This window comes from Chiloscyllium punctatum, chromosome 20 (assembly GCF_047496795.1).
Source record: "Chiloscyllium punctatum isolate Juve2018m chromosome 20, sChiPun1.3, whole genome shotgun sequence".
Taxonomy (NCBI): Eukaryota; Metazoa; Chordata; class Chondrichthyes; order Orectolobiformes; family Hemiscylliidae; genus Chiloscyllium; species Chiloscyllium punctatum.
The window spans coordinates 51,619,894-51,639,060 of NC_092758.1; the positions used below are offsets into that span (position 1 = coordinate 51,619,894).

At 38.9% G+C, this 19,167-nt stretch overlaps 1 protein-coding gene across 8 annotated transcripts in view; it reads left to right on the forward strand.

The window, feature by feature from the left end:
• The window catches only part of rnf44 (ring finger protein 44), a 151,088-nt gene that overhangs the window by 69,140 nt on the left and 62,781 nt on the right, over positions 1–19,167 (forward strand). The window lies entirely within an intron of this gene.

Consider the following 19,167-nt stretch of genomic DNA (forward strand, 5'->3'; position numbering starts at 1 on the left):
CTAATTCTGTGCATCAAGGTACATTGAACACAACTTGGAGCACACTACAACAAAAATCTCTTTGCTGGTGAAGGTGTTCAGATGCACTACTTGCAAAATGCAGTGTAAAACTCTGGGCAGATATTCTAAGTTTGCTGAGCCACTTTTTGTTTTGTGATTGGTCAAGCCATTAGCAGCCATCACTCTATCTGCAATTGTCATTCTGTTCTACTATCTTAATGTGTTTAAAATGTATATAACATAGCTAGTGATCTGGAAAGAATAAAGTTTTCAATTGTTGAGTTGGTTGTGTGCATGCAAAATAGTGGTTAAGATGTTCTCAGTTATGATGCTGATGAGAAGACTAAATTTATAACAAGTAACCCATGGTTTTGGGTGTGTTTCCCCGTGACAACCAGATTTAGCAGATTTCATCCACATTAAAGTAAAGTAGCCAACCAACTTCAGAATGGTCAGATTTGGGGGCGGGGACTTGCCTTCTGGAATAATAGTGCATTAAATCAGCTTGTGATAAATCATTGAACAAAAGGTGTTGTGGATGTTTTCTTTAAGGTCCCTGACAGTGAGGGGGAGAGGGAAGGTTTGAATGATAGGTGTAGTTTTCATTCTGAAGTGGTTGTTGCATATTGATGCTGTATTAATGTCTATGAAGTGATAGAATGCAGATTTGCATTCAGGTTTCTCTATACCATGGGACTCAGTGGTACCACTCATGTTCTGAGAGTCAGAATGTCATGGATTCAAGTCCTGCTTCAGAGTCTCGAGCCCATAAATCTCTGGTGATTCTTCAGTGCAGTGTTGAAATGGATGAGATGTTTAAGTGTCTGCACGTTCAGCTGAAAGTGATCCCATGGCATTATTTGATGAAGATAAAAGCAGTTCTTATGATATTCTGGCAAATACTTATTCTTAAACCACTATCTATTATATGGGATTTACCAGTATATCATTGCTGAATGTGGGGCATTGCTGTGCACAGTTGAACTGCTGTTTCCTTGTATTACAATATTTCAGTCTGCTGCAGTGGCTTTAACTTCAGGATGGTCTGAGGTCATGAAAAGCATTCAATGAACTCAATTCTTTGATTCACCATGAGCTCCTAAACCTGACCATACTTCCATGTTATCACTTCCAAGTCTGAAAACCATTTCAATGGAGGGGTGTATTCTCTAACTTCTGATTTAAGCAAGCTGATGCCTTACCACAGGTTATTATGCCATGGTGACCATGAGTTACCAGTGTTTCACAAAGTGCTACTGGAGTTAATTGTACAATATTTTTGTTCTGTGATTCCTGGCTGAACCATATTTGCCTTTGCTAAAATAATTTAATTTCTACAATGTTGTATTTTGACCATTTACTCCAACATCCTGCTGCATTTTCCTTTGCTTGAATTCTCCTTGGATGCTTATGCCTTTTGGTCTTCTGCTGGATTAACATATATTTTTGCAACTTAAGGTGAAGCCTATGATTCATGTGATATTTGAAGAAAAGCAAGGAAATTTCCTAGATTCATAACCAATATTCTTTCGCAAACAAGGTCACTAAAGGCAAATTAACCTTTACTGACATCTCATATCAGTAATAATGTTTATTTACATGAAAACAGTAACTGTAATTTATTTCCAAAAGTACTTTGCAGAAGTGAGATACCTTGGGAGATTACCAAGGGGCAAGATAAAATACCACACTTATGCAAGTTGTGTTTAAGGAATTTTCCACTTCATTTGAGATTGTGTTGTAAAAATATTAATCATTTATTAGATAGGAAATATGACCAAAATTGATCCTGACAGAACTTAATAACAGTCCAGATTCAGCCAGTTAACTTCCAGAGACAATGCAGCATGTGCTCCAGTAACTGTAATGAAGCTGAGGTTTAAAAGTCAACCTCTTTGGAAATGTCATGAGTTCCATGGTAAGTGAGGGTTGAACTTGAGTGTCCTGATCCCAGATAGGGAGCTTGTACTGAGCTGCAAGATCTCTTGGGAATGTTAATCAGCTGTGTTTATCTGGCAGTTGTCCTTAAACTAATTTACCTATGTTTTCATTTAAATACAAGTGCTATTATACAATTATTGAGGTTTTGGAGGCTTAGTCGATGTACCAGTACAGAATATTTGTATTAGATTACTTAGTGTGGAAACAGGCTCTTCGGCCCAACACGTCCACACCGACCCACCGAAACACTCAGACCCATTCCTCTACACTTACCCCTTCACCTAACACCACGGGCAATTTAGTACGGCCAATTCACCTAATCTGCACATTTTTGGACCGTGGGAGGAAACCAGAGCACCCGGAGGAAACCCACGCAGACACTGGGAGAATGTGCAAACTCCACACAGTCAGTCGCCTGAGGCGGGAATTGAACTCTGGTCCCTGGCGCTGTGAGGCAGCAGTGCTAATCACTGTGCCACCGTGCTGCCCAATATTTATAACTGTTCCAGTTTCAAATTTTCATGGGCTGGATATTTATGATACTTTTAGCACTATCCTTAAATTATCTTTATGATTGGATAACTTGGCTTGCGTACACTATGTTGAGTATTTCTGATGTTGTTATTGCCCGTGGAAACTGAGGTACAATGGGTTTCAAATGTTGTTCTTTTGCCTTTAAATCTACTCAACAAATGGGGTGAAAAATCTGTGAATCTAATCTAATTTGCAGATACAAGTCCCCAAATAAAGAACTACCTATAAAACAGCATGTTTTGGCTGTATCATTCAGAAAGGCCATAAGGTGGCTAGTGAAGGAAACAATTTTTTTTAAAAATCAGTAGTAGTACAATAAAGTTTCTAGGTTAAATACAGGATACTTGTAAATGAGGAAGGCAGTTCAGCTTAATGGTTCCACCTAAGGGGGATTTGTATTTTTGTAGGTAATAAATGATTCCATGGTTTTTGCCTGGAAATCTTGCATGTTTCTCTATTTGAAGAAAATCATGATGTCAGCACTAATCTGAACTACAACCTTTTTGGAACTGTCTCTGTTGCTTACTCCCAGTTTAATTTTGTTATTTAGGTTATTTCTGCTATCTGCTTAGTTATCTTATCTAACTCTAAGATCACCTGTTGATGTCTTTTCTGGATATTTAAAAAAACACAATTCTTCTTATTTTTCTGATTACTCCAGTTCCTGATATTGGGGATCAGCCTTGTGGTTCCAGGACTGTTTCTACCTGTTATACCTTGGTAATGGGATCTGAGTAGTGTAACCAAGGTATCATATGGTCGAAGTATTACCTCTAGAATATGTTCTGTTTTGAATTGGTTCAGGGAAGGATTTCTTTTCTAAATCTGGTATTATTGTTTGTTTAATAAGGCCGTTATATCTTGACATCACTTGTCTGAAGCCTAATTTCAATTGTTAATTAATAAATAAAATTGCGTTCATTTCCTTAATGCTGATACCATTCATCTTGATCAGTAAAACAAGCCCCCTTCCCATCCTAACATGTAAATAAGTGTGACAGTAATATTTAAATCTAATGAATAGATTTTCTGACTGGATAAGCCCTTGCATATAATAGTAATTTAGAAAAACTTTGTTAGTCTGACTTGGATCCGAGTTAAAGATCAAGTAATTGTCTGCTGTGTGGATTTAAGTTAATCTGTCTACTAAGTGCATTAACTAAACATTTGAAAGTTAATGGTAAAATACAATTCAGTCTTAGACATGATGAAAGTCAGTGTGATTAATTTCTGCTTTTCCATGTTTTGATTAAATTGGCTACCATTTGCATATCAAATTGTTTTCCTCGCAGCTGCATTCATTTCTACAGGCTGCATATACACTCTAGGCATACCAGGCTGTCATTTACTAACCTAGCTTTAAACCTTTGTAGAATACTTTCAATTCTGGATAAAGCAGAGGCCTCTGTTTAAAGACCAGTCGTATCCTTAAAAAATGTTTCCTGCTGCAGTAAGATAACAACAGAAACAATAAAAATGCAACACAAGTGCCACAAATTAGTCCAAATAATATTAACTTGTAAACTTGACAATGCTGTACTCCAACTATTTAGAAGTAAAGTCTGATGAAAAGCTGCAGAGTCTTCCAGAAAGGGTTGGAATATAAAAGCAGAGATGTACTACTAAGACTTTATAAAGCTCTGGTTAGGCCCCATTTGGAGTACTGTGTCCAGTTTTGGTCCCCACACCTCAGGAAGGACATACTGGCACTGGAACGTGTCCAGCGGAGATTCACACGGATGATCCCTGGAATGACAGGTCTAGCATATGAGGAACCGCTGAGGATACTGGGATTGTATTCGTTGGAGTTTAGAAGATTAAGGGGAGATCTAATAGAGATGTACAAAATAATACATGGCTTTGAAAAGGTGGATGCTAGAAAATTGTTTCTGTTAGGCGAGGAGACTAGGACCCGTGGACACAGCCTTAGAATTAGAGGGGGTCATTTCAGAACGGAAATGCGGAGACATTTCTTCAGCCAGAGAGTGGTGGGCCTGTGGAATTCATTGCCACGGAGTGCAGTGGAAGCCGGGACGCTAAATGTCTTCAAGGCCGAGATTGATAGGTTCTTGTTGTCTAGAGGAATTAAGGGCTACGGGGAGAACGCTGGCAAGTGGAGCTGAAATGTGCATCAGCCATGATTGAATGGCGGAGTGGACTCGATGGGCCGAATGGCCTTACTTCCACTCCTATGTCTTATGGTCTTATATGGATCTAATGTAATTTACATTGGAAAAGCTAGAATAGTATCTACTTTTAACAAGACATCAGCACTGAGTAGCTGGTCAATTTAGACATAAAACTGACTTAATACCATAGATTGACTCATTTAGAATCTTTCACTCAATTCTCAGAACCCGGATCATCGTCCCAAGTCTAAAACAGCTGATCCTCCTACACTGTACTGAGCATGCATTGTGCTTTTTTTGTGCCAAGTGACAACTACATGCATAGACTCAACTGTGTGGTTCACTGTACTTAATAATCCAAAATGTAGTAGAGCAAATTTACATTGTTTTAAGTGGCAGTTCCTTGGCTTATGAAGCTGGCTTTATAGTATTACTTCTATTGCTCAAGATGAGATCAACTTAACTTGTAGAAGTGAAACCACAGAAAACCCAACACTATCCATTGTCTTCTATAATAATGAATTGGACCATGGAGACCCAAAACACGTTTGCAAGACTGAGCTCTACCTTTAACCTTTTTAATTTATGCAGGATTTCAAATTGAATTACATTGAATTTAGAAGTTATTTTCCATTTGAACAATTTTTGGTGTTTATTCAGTACTTTTTTTTTGTTTTAGTATTTTTCCATTCTATAATATAACCATAAGGTGGTATAGGATATCTACTTTAAATAATAATTGGAATTATAGTTATGTTGCTTTTCACTTGGGGACAGTGAATTATATAGTTTTCTATCACCATTATTAAAGCAGAAAGTCCCTCTGATTAGTGCAGTTTGTATTTCACCAGCTCTTACTATGCTTTCTCAAACTAAGCTTATAACGATAGAATTCAAATTGCCTTGACAGCCTTTTTGAGGAAAAAGTTGGACTGTCAGGATCAAGTCATGAGTGTTTGTATTTGCGTCAGTCTGCAATTGAGGTTTTGATCCCGTGATTTAGGTCCTGTATGTGTAATGGGTAACAACATTTGATGGAGAAAAAGATTAGTGTGTCTTATTAATAGGAAAAATGCCCTTAAGGCAGGCCTCTCTGTAAAATATATGTGGACCAGTGTGATGATGGAATAGATTAAACGCACAGATCTGGAATATATCAGTTTTCTGAAGTCGTTAATGATTATCTTTTCCAGTAGTATTTCTGATTCAATTTAGCCTAAAACATCAGCCTGCGCAGTTTTGTCAGCAAGTGCTGATGTACTGATTTCCTCACAAAACATTGGCTGTCAGCATGAAATGCTGAATGTTGGTATATACGCTCTAGGCAGATGACAAAGCTTCAGAGCAATAAACATGATTACATTTAACATCTTAAGTGCAGAGCCATAATTGGGCATTCCGAGAAATTCTTTGTGCATTCGTCCAAAATGGATCTCTGCTTCTGTGGAATCTCTTAGTGTTGTGGTTGTAATTGGAGTTCAGCTGCAAGAATATATTTTGAATGAGATCCAGCCTGAGAATTTCTGAAGTTAAATGGCCGATGGAATACAACTTCCATTTGGTAAATCCGTTATGGTGTGTGGGATTTTGGAACCCAGCTGAATGTTCATCTTCTGTATTTTAATTAGGTTTAGTTTGGCTTTCTTCCCTTTTACTGAAGAGACAGTCTGTTTGGAAATGCTTTTTCATCAATTGTGACTTAATGATTTGATGTCAGAAGGTTAATTATGAAAAGGTTCATATTTTTGCTTCATCTTTATTGAACAAACACAACATTGCGTCAGTTTTTATTTTGCATCAGTTTTTATTGTGGAGAAAGAAATAGAGGCAAGAGAACTCAGAACTACATATTGATGTTTTGAAAGTAGTTCACATTACAGAATAGACAGTTCTCGAGGTCTTAGAAAATATAAAGGTGGATAAGTCTCCAGGATCTGATCTGATGTATCTCAGGACTTTGTGGGAAGTTAGGAAGAAAATTGCAGAGCCCCAGCGGAAACCTTTGCATCCTCTATATGGGTGAGGTTCTGTATGACTGTAGAGTGGCTAATGTTGTGCCTTTGTTTAAGCAGGGGTGTAAAGAGAACTTGGAAACTATACACCCATTAATCTGACTTCTGTGATGGGTAAGTTGTTGGAAGTGATTCTGAAAGGTAGGATTTATATACATTTGGAGAGGCAAGGAATGTGGGGATTAGGGACAGTCAGCATGGTTTTGTGTGAGGGAAATTGTCTCACAAACTTGATTTTTATTTTGAGGAATTAACCAAGAAGATTGATGTGGGCAGAACATTGTTTATTTGAACTTTTAGTAAAGCCTTTGACAAGGTTCCACATGGCAGACTAATTAATAAAGGTAGATCGCATGGGATTCAGGTTGAGCTTGCCAATTAGGTACAAAATTGGCTCAACGACAGGGGACAGAGTGATGGTGGAGGGTTGTTTCTTGGACTGGAGGCCTGTGACCAGCAGTGTTCCATAGGGATCCGTGCTGGGTCCACATTTGACCAGTTAATACCATATTTATGTCAATAACAATGAGCTGAGGAGTGGCAGATAGAGTTTAATTTGGATAAATGTGAGGTATTGCATTTTGGCAAACAAACAACAGCAGGACTTATACAGTTAAAGGTAGGGCCTTGGATAGTGTTGTAGAACAAAGAGACTTGGGTTTAATTCTTTAAAGTTAGTGTCGCATGTAGACTGGATGGTTCAGTAGACATTTAGCATGCTTGCCTTCATTGCACAGACCTTTTTAAGTATAGGAGTTCGGCTCTGTTGAGGTCTCTTCTGGTCCAGTTCTGGGCGTCTTGTTATAGGAAGGATGTTGTTAAGCTGCAGATGGTTCAGAAGCAATTTACTAAGATGTTGCTGAGAATGGAGGGTTTGAGTTACACAAAGAGACTGGATGAGACTTTTTCACTGGAGTATAGGACAGTTGAGGGTAATTGTATAGAGGTCTATAAAATCATGAGGGTACAGCAAAGGTGAATACTAGGTATCGTTTTCCCTAAGGTAGGGCATTTCAAGACTAGAGTATATTTTTAAGGGGAGAGAGGAAAGATTTTAAAAAAGATGAGGGGCAACTTTTTTACATTTCGTATGTGGAATGGACTTCCAGGGGAAGTAGTGAATGCAGGCACAATTTACAACATTTAAAAGACATTATAGATAAGTACATAAGAAATATTTGGAGTGTTATGAGCCAAGTGCACACAGGTGGTACTAATTTAGTTTGGGATTATAGTTGGTATGGACTGGTTAAACCAATGGGTCTGTTTCTGTGCTGTATGACATGATGACATGAATGTCTCATGTTTCATATTGAACAAAGGATCTCCTCTGATCACATGCAGAGAACAGGCTGAATGATTTACTCTTTCCAGCGGTATTCAGAGTTATGTACCCCAGACAGAAAGGAATTATTCAAAAATAATTCAGCGATATCTCGAGTAACCACAGCTGCATGTTAGAATTTCCTGTGGTATGGTAGATGGCTGATAGTAAATGGCTGAATCTAAATGGGACAAGCCTTGGCTATATCCCAGTTTATACCTTGCCCAATGATTGTTCATATGCTGAAATGTGTGTTCTTTTGTAGCTACAATGTATTTTTGCCAGATGAAATGTTTTCAAATCTTAACCAAAATCCAAATGTATTCCCTTTGCATAAGATGCTGGCCCTGTTTTGAAAAATATTTTCAGAAATAGAATGTATTCATAAATTATTTTGTTTTAAGAAAAATAGTTGATAACGCATTTTCCTTGAGGCATCCTTCACAGTTCTGATCACTGACAACCTGACTGTTAAAGCTTACAAAGAACAACTGAATTCATGAATTGGAATAAATGCCTGATTTGGAAAAGATTGCAGATACTGGGGATGTTTATATTTGAAGACCAGAAGTTTGACTTTAACAAGTTTGTCAAAAAAGTTTGTCAAAGTTTGCAAGATTTTAACAGTCCTAGAAAAATTGCATCCAAATAAACTGAGCAAAAGCTTTATAACCTGGTAGGTGCACTGAAGCTCAGAAGGAGGATTAGATGAAGTAACTTGCGTAGAAATTGTTGAATAAACTTCACCGGACCACAGTGGAGGCAGAGTTCGGTAATCTGAAGAGGGAATATGATATTTTCTGGCATAATGATAACTGAATATGTGCAAAGCTGCAGTCTCATACTTAGGGCCGAGCACAGTAAATAAGCACAAGGAATTCTACAAGAGAAAGGAAACATCAGAGCCCATCCATTGTTCCTTAAGGTGAGGGTTGGTTGTTAATCTGGATGGAGTGCTCTCTACTTGTGACAGGTTAAACTAATACACAAAGGCCAGCTGCAGAGTAAAACTCCTATTGTGCAACAATGTATCTTAAACTGTAACATGTGAAGCCTTTAGAATGAATTTGTTTCCAACAGAAAGTTGCGTCCATTTCTGAAATTGTCAATATCACTGCTGAAACAGTTTTGGCCATTGGGAACTGAGTTGAGGATATTCCAGTTCAGTCAGTGTACACTTCCTTTTGTATCATCAGTATGTTCAAATGTATTTCTCATCCAAAAAGTTGAAACATAAAGAAATGCAATAACCAATTTGCACACAGGAATATATAATAAGGTTTTTTGAAGCACTAGTGGTGGACATATAAATCTTGATCAGTACGTTACAAAACTTTTCTGCTTTTCAATCATGCTGTAAGATCTTTTACATCCAACTAAGGACCGACAGGGTTTTGATTTAACTTAACTTTAACTTAGGTCAAGAATGAAGGCCTTAGGTACATTCTGGAGTGTGGTTGAATTTTTGAGGAAAGGCTATACTAAAAGCAAAACTGTCTGTTTTCATTCTAGATCTGCTGTAAAGTCACTTGGTCAATGCTGCTACCTCTAATACCTGAAATGAATTTGTTGGATTCAGTGTGTGCAGCTTCTAGAGACTGCAAAAACAGAGCATCTGTGCAATGCTATCATGATGCTCAAGAGGGTACTCGCCAGAAGAAAGAGCTTAATATCTAAAACTATCTAATCAGCAAGCTTAAACTTTAATTGGTCAAACACACAATTTCTTGATGAGCTTTTAGTTGCATAGTGGGAGAGCTGAATCAAATGATACCATTATGTGTTCATGTTGTTGTGTCACGGCTGTTCACTCCTCTTCCTTCCTGAAGGTGAACTGCAGGAGACTATAGCTTCAGTGTCACCGTGGTTTTGAATTCTTCACTCCCAGTTCAGTGTGCTATGGCTGCTGTTAACAGCCATTAACATATCACCGTTCAGCACCGACATAGAACAGAATTTGCTTTGTGCTGACATTGAAGTCTCTGTGCTGATGTATGTATAATTTACATCCTATGGAACAGGTGTTTCTAAACTGTGGTACAGATGCACAAGCCATCTCTTGGGGAAAGATGGGAGGAATTGTCAAAAAGAACAAAACCTTGCATTAGTACGGCATCTTTCACAATCATCAGACATCTAGGTTCTTTGCAGCCAATTAAAAACTTTTGAACAGTTGACTGTGTTGAAATGTAGCAGCTACTTTGTGCACAAAAAATCCCCAGCAAGCAATAGTGCGATGTTGATTGGGCAATAAGTATTTGTCAGAATTTAAGAGCAGGATTAAGTCATTCAGCCAGTTGAGCTTGCTTATCATTCAAGGTAGATCATGGGTAATCACCCACTTCAGTGCCTTTTTGCCCTGCTGGGAATAACTCTCCTCTATCTTCTTTTTGAAAGAGTGCTACAGAATCTGTTACAGCACCAGAGAAGGCAGATAGAGAACCACATCTCAGTGCAAGTTATATAATATTTATTTATTGCAATTTTATATTAGTCTTTAGACAAAGCTTTAAAACTGCAAGAATTTCTTTCATAAAGTGGATAATTTACTTAATGTAGCGTTAAAAATGAAGCGACAGTGATATAGTGAACTCTTGCCTCCAATCTCCATTAAACCAATGTGGTTTCATTTGTCCAGCATCTGTTGGATCTAACTGAGCTCAGAACTAAATTGGCTGGATTTCTTTGTTGTGTATGACACATGATAATTTGACAAATGTTTTGGGTTCCCCTAGTTGTTAAGTAGAGCTTTTGATGTTTGATACCACTTTCTAGATCTTAACTGTAAAAAATGGATTTTCATCCCTCAATGAAATCAGAGGATTGTTATCATTATCATTCCAAATATAATGCACCAATGCTCAAAGAAATAACTTTATTTGTGGCATTGATGGCAGTACTATTGAATGTTGCTTTAGTTGTATACATATACTGTATTTTATACATTTTCATAATGCATGGATATTCAAGGGGCTAAAATATTAAACCTGTTGGCTGGCAGGAAGCAGCTGGATGATCTGGATGGGATTGCTTATTAAGTAATGTTTGAGAACCTCTGCTTTAAGCCAAGAGAGGAGATACTTGAACTGTTTTCAAGTGCACATTCCAGACAGTAAAATTTTTGAAGTGTTATTCCCTCACGTAAATTAAATGTGAAACATGCCTCTTGTTGGAAATCTGAATCTGATGTTTATTTTGTGTAGTGATCATCTTGAATTGTAATTTTGACATGCTCTGCATTTTACCAAAATTTTACTCTCTCAAAGATAATATTTCTCTTCTGAGAGAATCAGTGGGGGTCTGCAATAAGTGCACCCACAAACTAATTTATGGGATTTCTGAGAGTAGTCTGAAATTCTAGCACTTCTTCCAGTATTGTCTAGTGTTTAGAAGTATGAGCCTACAGTTGTGAAATTGCTAATATCTTCACAGGGATAACATCAGTTTTCATTTTTTAAAAATTTTGCTTTTGAGTGTTTTTCGTGCCCTAAAATACCCAAGTGTCACAGCGTCATTCTGGAACTAACTAGATTGTTCACTTAATTACTTACAAGAAATGCCAATCTTAAAACAAAAACTTTTTTAACCTTTTTTTTTCCATTTGGTTTATGAATGGTTGAATTAGTAAAGATCAATTCCTGTTTGTTTCCAGAACACCTCCAGTTTTTTTTGCCAAATCTGTCTCTGCACACTTCAAGATAAGAAATCAATGTAATGCACTCCCGAGCCATGACTTGTAACATCACGAAGATCCCATGTAGTCTCTGGCAGAATTGAAAATAAATTTCTTGCATCATAGAATAAAAATTTTGTTTTTTCTCTCTTCCCTCCCATTCGCCCCCAGTGAGAACTCTTTCCTCCAAGTTCAGGGTTCAAGTCACACTCCAGGGTATGAGCGCACAAATCTAGGCCCACCGTCCAGTCCTGTACTGAGGGTGAGTTGCACTGCAGGATATGGCATCTTTTAGTCAAACATTAAACTGGGGCCCTGCTTGCGCTCTCAGTTCGATTAAAGTAGATCATACATGGCACAATTTCAAAGAAAGGGTAAGGATGTTCCCCTAGTATTTTGACTAATACCTATCCCCAATCAACATTATGCTTTTTCTAATGTCTGGCCATTGTCTCATTGCTGTTGGAAATTGCTGCCATACTGCAACATTGACAGTTCAAAAGATTTTTGTTAGTGTTTTGAGACATCAACCATGTAAAGAAAGTACTTTTTCCCTTTTACATTTGTACATAGAGTATAGATTAGATTAGATTACTTAGTGTGGAAACAACAGGCCCTTTGGCCCAACAAGTCCACACCACCCCGCCGAAGCGCAACCCACCCATACCCCTACATTTACCCCTTACCTAACACTACGGGCAATTTAGCGTGGCCAATTTACCTGACCTCCACATCTTTGGACTGTGGGAGGAAACCGGAGCACCCGGAGGAAACCTGCGCCGACACAGGGAGAACGTGCAAACTCCACACAGTCAGTCGCCTGAGGCGGGAATACTGCAAATGTGATTAGTGATTTAATGAGAATTTGTTTTTGGGCCTCTAAAGCACCCTGTATTGATGAGTTCAGGAATAAGACTGAATTATAATCGGTCAATTAACAAAGAAAGCTGTTTCCTCTTTTGGATCGCATAGCTCCCAAAATGCATGCAAACTCATCCATTGTGAAGCACTCAAGTTCACCTGCCAGGTAGTTGATGCCAGAATGATTAATAAATTTATCCTGAACCATTTCTTCTTACAATATAACCCCAAAGAAACTGTTGATAGAATTGCATTAAATTTGTAACGAGCATAAGTAAATGGTCATGATGCTGCATTGCATTAAGACTGCGCGTCTGTGATAATGAAGATGCATAATTAATCTTTTGACTATTACATGAACAAATGTTGCCATGTTCAGTAGTCACCCAGCCATGTGGCCTTGAGAGAAACTGAAGTGATCAAAAATGCAAGAGAGTCGATTAGTTTGAATGTTAGCTGGAATAGCACATTCGTAACTGGTGTTTGCTAATCATTTAGGTCTTTGCACAATTGAAAATAAAGTTAGAATGATCGTTTACAGTCTAATTGGATAGGCACATAAGGCAATTTGAAAACTCATTTAAAGCCCAACTATTTATTAGCAACAGTTGTTAAGAACTTTTGTGGTGAACAGCTTTTTCCTGCACACTCTATTACTGTGCAATGGTATTTTAATCAATATCTCAATATAACATTGTTCACACTTTGTATATTGATTTTGGACTTCTACATATTTTATAGTTTATGCCTTTTGAATTTGGCCATGTTTGGCATCCTTAATTGTAATTACATTTTCACATTGTTAGCAAAAGTAGTTCTACCGTTTTTTCCTCTTGCTAAGTTTCTCCTTCAACTTAGGTATCAAACCCACTGATCCACAATCAGGATATGGTTGAACAGTGCTGTTCATCCTTCAATAATACTTCCATTTCTGAAGTTTACATGGTTAACCTGGACAAACCAGGGAAGATGATAATGTGTTCAACTTTATACATTGCCGTCTGGATATAGGAGCAGAATTAGGCCATTCAGCCCATTGAGTCTGCTCTGCCATTCGATCACGGCTGATCTGCTCCTCACCTCCATTTTCCTGCCTTCTCCGCATAACCCTTAAACCCCTTACCAATTAAAAATCTGTCTAACTCCTCCTTTAAATTTCCTCACTGTCCCAGCATCCACCACACTTTGGGGTTGCAAATTTCACAGATTCACAGCCCATTGGGAGAAGTAGTTTCTCCTCAACTCTGTTTAAAATTTGCTGCCCCTTATTGGAAGACTATGACCTCTTGTTTTAAAACGCCCCACAAGAAGAAGCATCTGCTCCATATCTATTTTGTCCACACCTTTTATCATCTTGAATATTTCAATTTGATCTCCCCCCATTCTTCCAGAGAGTATAGGCCTAAACTGTTCAATCTCTCTACATACCACAAATCGCTCATCTCTGGAATCAATCTAGTGAACCTCTGCTTTCCTGGCTCCAAACCCATTACATCTTCCCTCAGATTATGAGGCCAAAACTCTGTGCAGTTCTCCAGGTGCAGTCTTACCAATGCCTTGTATAGTTATAACAATACTTCCTTAACTTTATATTCTATCCCTTTAGCTCGCAAATTTTGAGAAGATTTGTAGCTCAGTTTAAGTTTCTAGATGTAGGTTTGCTCGCTGAGCTGGAAGAATCGTTTTCAGACATTTCATCACCACACTAGGTAACATCTTCAGTGAGCCTCTGGATGAAGCATTGGTGGTGTAGCCCGTTTTCTATTTATATGTTTTTGGGTTTTTTTTGGGATGGTGACATCATTTCCTATGGTGATGTTATTTCCAGTTCTTTTTCTCAGGGGGTGGTAAATGGGATCCAAGTCAACATGTTTGTTGATAGAGTTCCGGTTGGGATGCCATGCTTCTAGGAATTCTCATGCGTGTCTCTGTTTGGCTTGTCCTAGTACAGATATGTTGTCCCTGTCGAAGTGTCTTTCCTCATCTGTATGTAAGCAGTGAGAGTGGGTCATGTCTTTTTTTTTGTGTGGCTCATTGATGTTCATGTATCCTGGTGGCTCGTTTCCTGTCCGTTTGTCCAATGTAGTGTTTGTTGCAGTTCTTGCAAGGTATTTTATAAATGACATTAGTTTTGCTTGTTGTCTGTATAGGGTCTTTCAAGTTCATTAGATGCTGTTTTAGTGTGTTGGTGCATTTGTGGGCTACCATGAAGTAAAAGGGTCTGACTACTCTTTAATGAGGACTCCCAGATCCTGCTGCACTGGAGTACCAGAAGTGTCTCACCATTTAGATAATAGGTCATCTACCCAATTTTTTGACCAAAATGCATGTTCTTGCACTTATCCATGTTGAACTCCATCTGCCACATTTTGGCTCACTCTCCTAACCATCTATATCCATTTGTGTGGTTCTTTCTTCATCATTACAATTTACCGTTCCACCTATTTTTGTGTCCCGTCTAATTTGGTTTGATAGCCCACTGGTTTTAGTATTTTTCATGGTGGTCCTCAACTTATCTCTGGAAGTTTTAGAGATGAATGTTAAAACACAAATGTTCTTCAGGAAAGTGAATCTCCTTTCTCCATGTACCTCCAAGCCCACACATTGCTTTTGGCTTTATGCCATCTGAAGTAGCCAGGCAAATCACAACATTGTGAGCAATTGCTGTGATTTTGAATAAGGTGAAAGTTGGACAAGCCTTTTGGCAAAGACCCGAACATGCTCAAAGCTCAAAACTGCTGTAAGCCCTGGGTAAACTTTTCAGGTTTGTCTTCCATAATAGCTGTGTTCTACTTGAGCTGATTTAACCTTACAGTCCAGTCAAGTAATATTCATACTTTGAACTGCCACTCCCACATTCTTTGAATTTTCCACATTTGGAGGAGGTGGCACACTGCTTTAGTCAGGTCATGCTGTACTTGGCAGATGTCAACATTTACTCAAATTCGTAATATTGGATCAGATAATATCAAGGAGTTTCTTGTTGGTCAGCAGCACCTCCATGTGGAACAACATTTGGAGAGAAACCACAGAGTACACTGGGTGAGGAAGCTAAAGTCCACCTAGAGTAGTACTACCATTGCCTAAGCTGACCTGCAGGATGAAGCTGTCAGTCTAGGTCTGTATTAGCTATTGAGTGAATTAACACTCTTGCTCTTTCTCTCAAGAACCTAATTGGTTGTAAACATTGCCAACCGTGATGTCATTGCGAAAAGTGACCGTTGTCAAGTCTCTGTGAATGGCATTATGTTTCGACCATGCAGGTGTTCTCCTGTAGTGTAAGATAACTGCTGCTGACCAGACTGAGGACAGCTCCAGCAGTGCTAATCTGGGTATTTGTGACAAAATGTGCCACTGCAATCTTGACCTCACATCCTGGCATATTCTTTTGCTTCTTGTACGTAAATCTCAAAGAATAATCCTGGTTCTGGCCTCAACAGTAGAATCAACATCAGGCAATGTTCCCCAGTAATACTGTTACAAAGGTTTATCTGCATGTTGAAGTATAAAGAACTACCTTGTCATCCTTGACCCTTTTTATGGATTATTGAAACCTGAATCTCGTTGAAGTCTTTTTTTTTGCACTGTAACGTGCAAACCTAAATGAACTTCTTTCCTTTCACATAACACAAGTCTTTGTCAATGTTGCAGATAATATCCTGTGCGATCAGTTGTGTTTTATCCATCCTTGAGTGCGTTGTAACTATTGATACTCCTCTTCCATACCTCTCCATTGTTGTCCTTTTCAGTGAGATGGTCTGTACTTGAATCCACTGTAGTCATAGCCACAGTATCTACTATAATGGCTTCTATTTCTGTCCATATACTGTTCACTCCAGAGTCCTTCAAGTATCTATCCTCTCTCTTTGATCGACATTATGGAAAGTGGGTTCACAATCCACATACAGCTCTGCCTGTCAGTATTTTCCATTGACTGAATCGCTGTAGTTAGTTTCTTTCTGCTCATCTGCAGTCTGGACTTTGGTGCATCTCTGTTTCAACATCTTTGTACCTGGCATTAATTCTGCATCCCTACCAATGAACTTTACCCCATCTAGCTACTGCTTTAGATAAACTGACCTATCCTATCATTCATGTTTGTATTCTTCTATTACAAAGATCATATACTTGCATCCCTGTTATACAACCTGACCCCATCATTACTGCGCACATTAGTAGAGTTTATTCTTGTCTTTTTTTCACCTTCACCTCTCCATATTCCTATTCCTTGATGGCTGGTGCCCGACTCCGATCATCTAATCACCCTAAGCCCCAGATAATTTTAAGAGTATTCTGCTTAGCCTGACTCTCTTTTCTCAGTTGTTGCGATCCAATTTCCCCCTCCCTCCCTCTCCCCCCCACCCCCCCCCCCCCCCCCCCCCCCCCCCCCCCCCCCCCCCCCCGGCGTGCAGACCCACACACATCTACATCCCCATCACCCGTCACACTACCTCTGACCCACCCCTGACCCCCACCCATCGCTAGCCTCTGGAAATGCGTACTGTAGCAGTGGTGTCTTCACTTACCTGATCTTGTCTTGTCTTGACTCTGCAACAATGTATAAAAGCAGTTTTGAGCACTATGTATCTCATAAATAAAATTAATTCCGGCTCTCAGAGGCCTGTTTCTTTTCTCACAAATATATATCGGTATAAGTATGGTTGGGGGGGGGGGGGGTGGTAGCTGGGTGGGCTGCTCTTTGGAAGGTTGGTGTGGACTCGATGGACCGAATAACCTGTTTCCACACTGTAGAGATTCCCTTCTATCATGGAACTGCAATATTGTGTACAGTTTTGGTCCCCTTCCTATAGGATGGGTATTGTGAAACTTGAAAGGGTTCAGAAAAGATTTACAAGGATGTTGCCAGGATTGGAGGCTTTGAGCTGCAGGGAGAGGTTGAATAGGCTAGGGCTGTTTTCCCTCGAGTGTTGGAGGGTGAGGGGGTGACCTTGTTGAAGTTTATAAAATCATGGGAGGTATGGATAGGAAGATTAACTCCTGGATTGGGGAGTCTGCTGCAAGAGGGCATATGTTAAGGGTGAGAGGGGAACGGTTAAAAAGAGATCTACGGGGCAACTTTTTCACGCAAACGTGATGCATGTTCGGAATGAGCTGCCAGAGGAAGTGGGGTTAATACAACTAGAACATTTTAAAAGACATCTGGATGGGTATATGAATAGAGATTAGTTAGACCAAATGGTCTGATTTTGTACCATCCATCTCAATGACTCTGTATTTGAATCTATTTTAAATCGATGATCAGAGACATTCACAAGCAGGTACTGAAACCAGTTGACTATTTAGTATTAAAGTGGCTGAAGTTTATGGACTCTCTTCTGAACAGACACGATGTAAACAAACTGTTGGTTATTTTGTATAAGCACCCATCAATAGTTAGGTTGATGCCACTAGTTTTGTACACTGTACAGAAAGGTAGTGCTCATGCCATGCATTGTATATGATTGTAAAGGTTTGCAGATTGCCAAGTACAAGCTGAGGTCTGTTGTAAATGTAATATCTCATCTGTGCACACAGATCTTTAGTCCCATCACAGTAGTTCTATGGATGTAGGACTTTATAGATTTGTAACTATTCAGTGTTTTGTTTAATTAATACAGCTGTAAAGAAAAAAATCAGCCTCAGGATGTTTTTCTTTGGTAGGTTGGGTGTGGGGACATGTGCACTGTTAGCTGAACTAGCACCTAGACAGCTACAGGATGGATAAAATTTGCAATCACTGGTACTGTGTTAAAGTCTAGTTACATATTCATTGAAGATCTGAGGAGAGAGGCAGAGTGTAATAAATTAAAAATACATTTCTCAAAAGTATTGAAAGTATTTGACTTTCTAGTTTAGTTGCATGGTTTGAGAAAAAAAATCATAATTTTTATACTGAATTCTTCAGTTTGCACAATGCCATCCTTCATGACAACATTGATAAAAGGTGTGTTTGTCTCTTTTCCTCCTCCCTCTTGTCTTTCTCTGCTATTCTATTCACTTTTTTTTTGCACTCATCCCTCTTGCCCTCAACTTCTCCGCTTTCTTACAGTTTATTTTATTTACCTGCCCCCACTTTTTTTTCTTGATTCCTTTTCAAAATTACCAATAATGTTTATACTTTGTATTTTAACCAGATCACCTCCCTGCTCTTTCCCCGTAGCCCTGTGAATTTTTCCTCTTCCAAGTATTTAACCAATTTCCTTTTGCATGTTACAAATGGATCTGCTTTATGCAAGTGCATTCCAAACCATATTTTCCTCATGTCTGCTCTGGTGCCGTAACCAATACTGTCAAATTGCCCATTTACTTTTATTGTTCTGAGGAGAACCATACCAACTGTCTACATAAGAGAGAGCACAGTGCATTCAGCCCTCAAGCCTTACCCAGCCAGTCTATAAGATCACAGTTGATCTCTTCTTTAATGCCACCTCCTCATAGTCCTGTTGCCAGTCCAACATAACTCTCCACTCCCTGATATTTCAAAAATTTACCTACCACCTCCATAAATACTTTGTGATCAGTCTCCACATCTCTCCCCAGTAGAGAATGCCAAACATTTGCTACTCTTGGGGAGCGGGGAATGAAACTTCTTTACATTGTCATTTTAAATTAATATCCTCTTACTTTGTAACTCTGTTCCAGAATGTCTATCCACATAAGCTCTGCATCCAGGCTACCAGTCTGGTAGGTTTG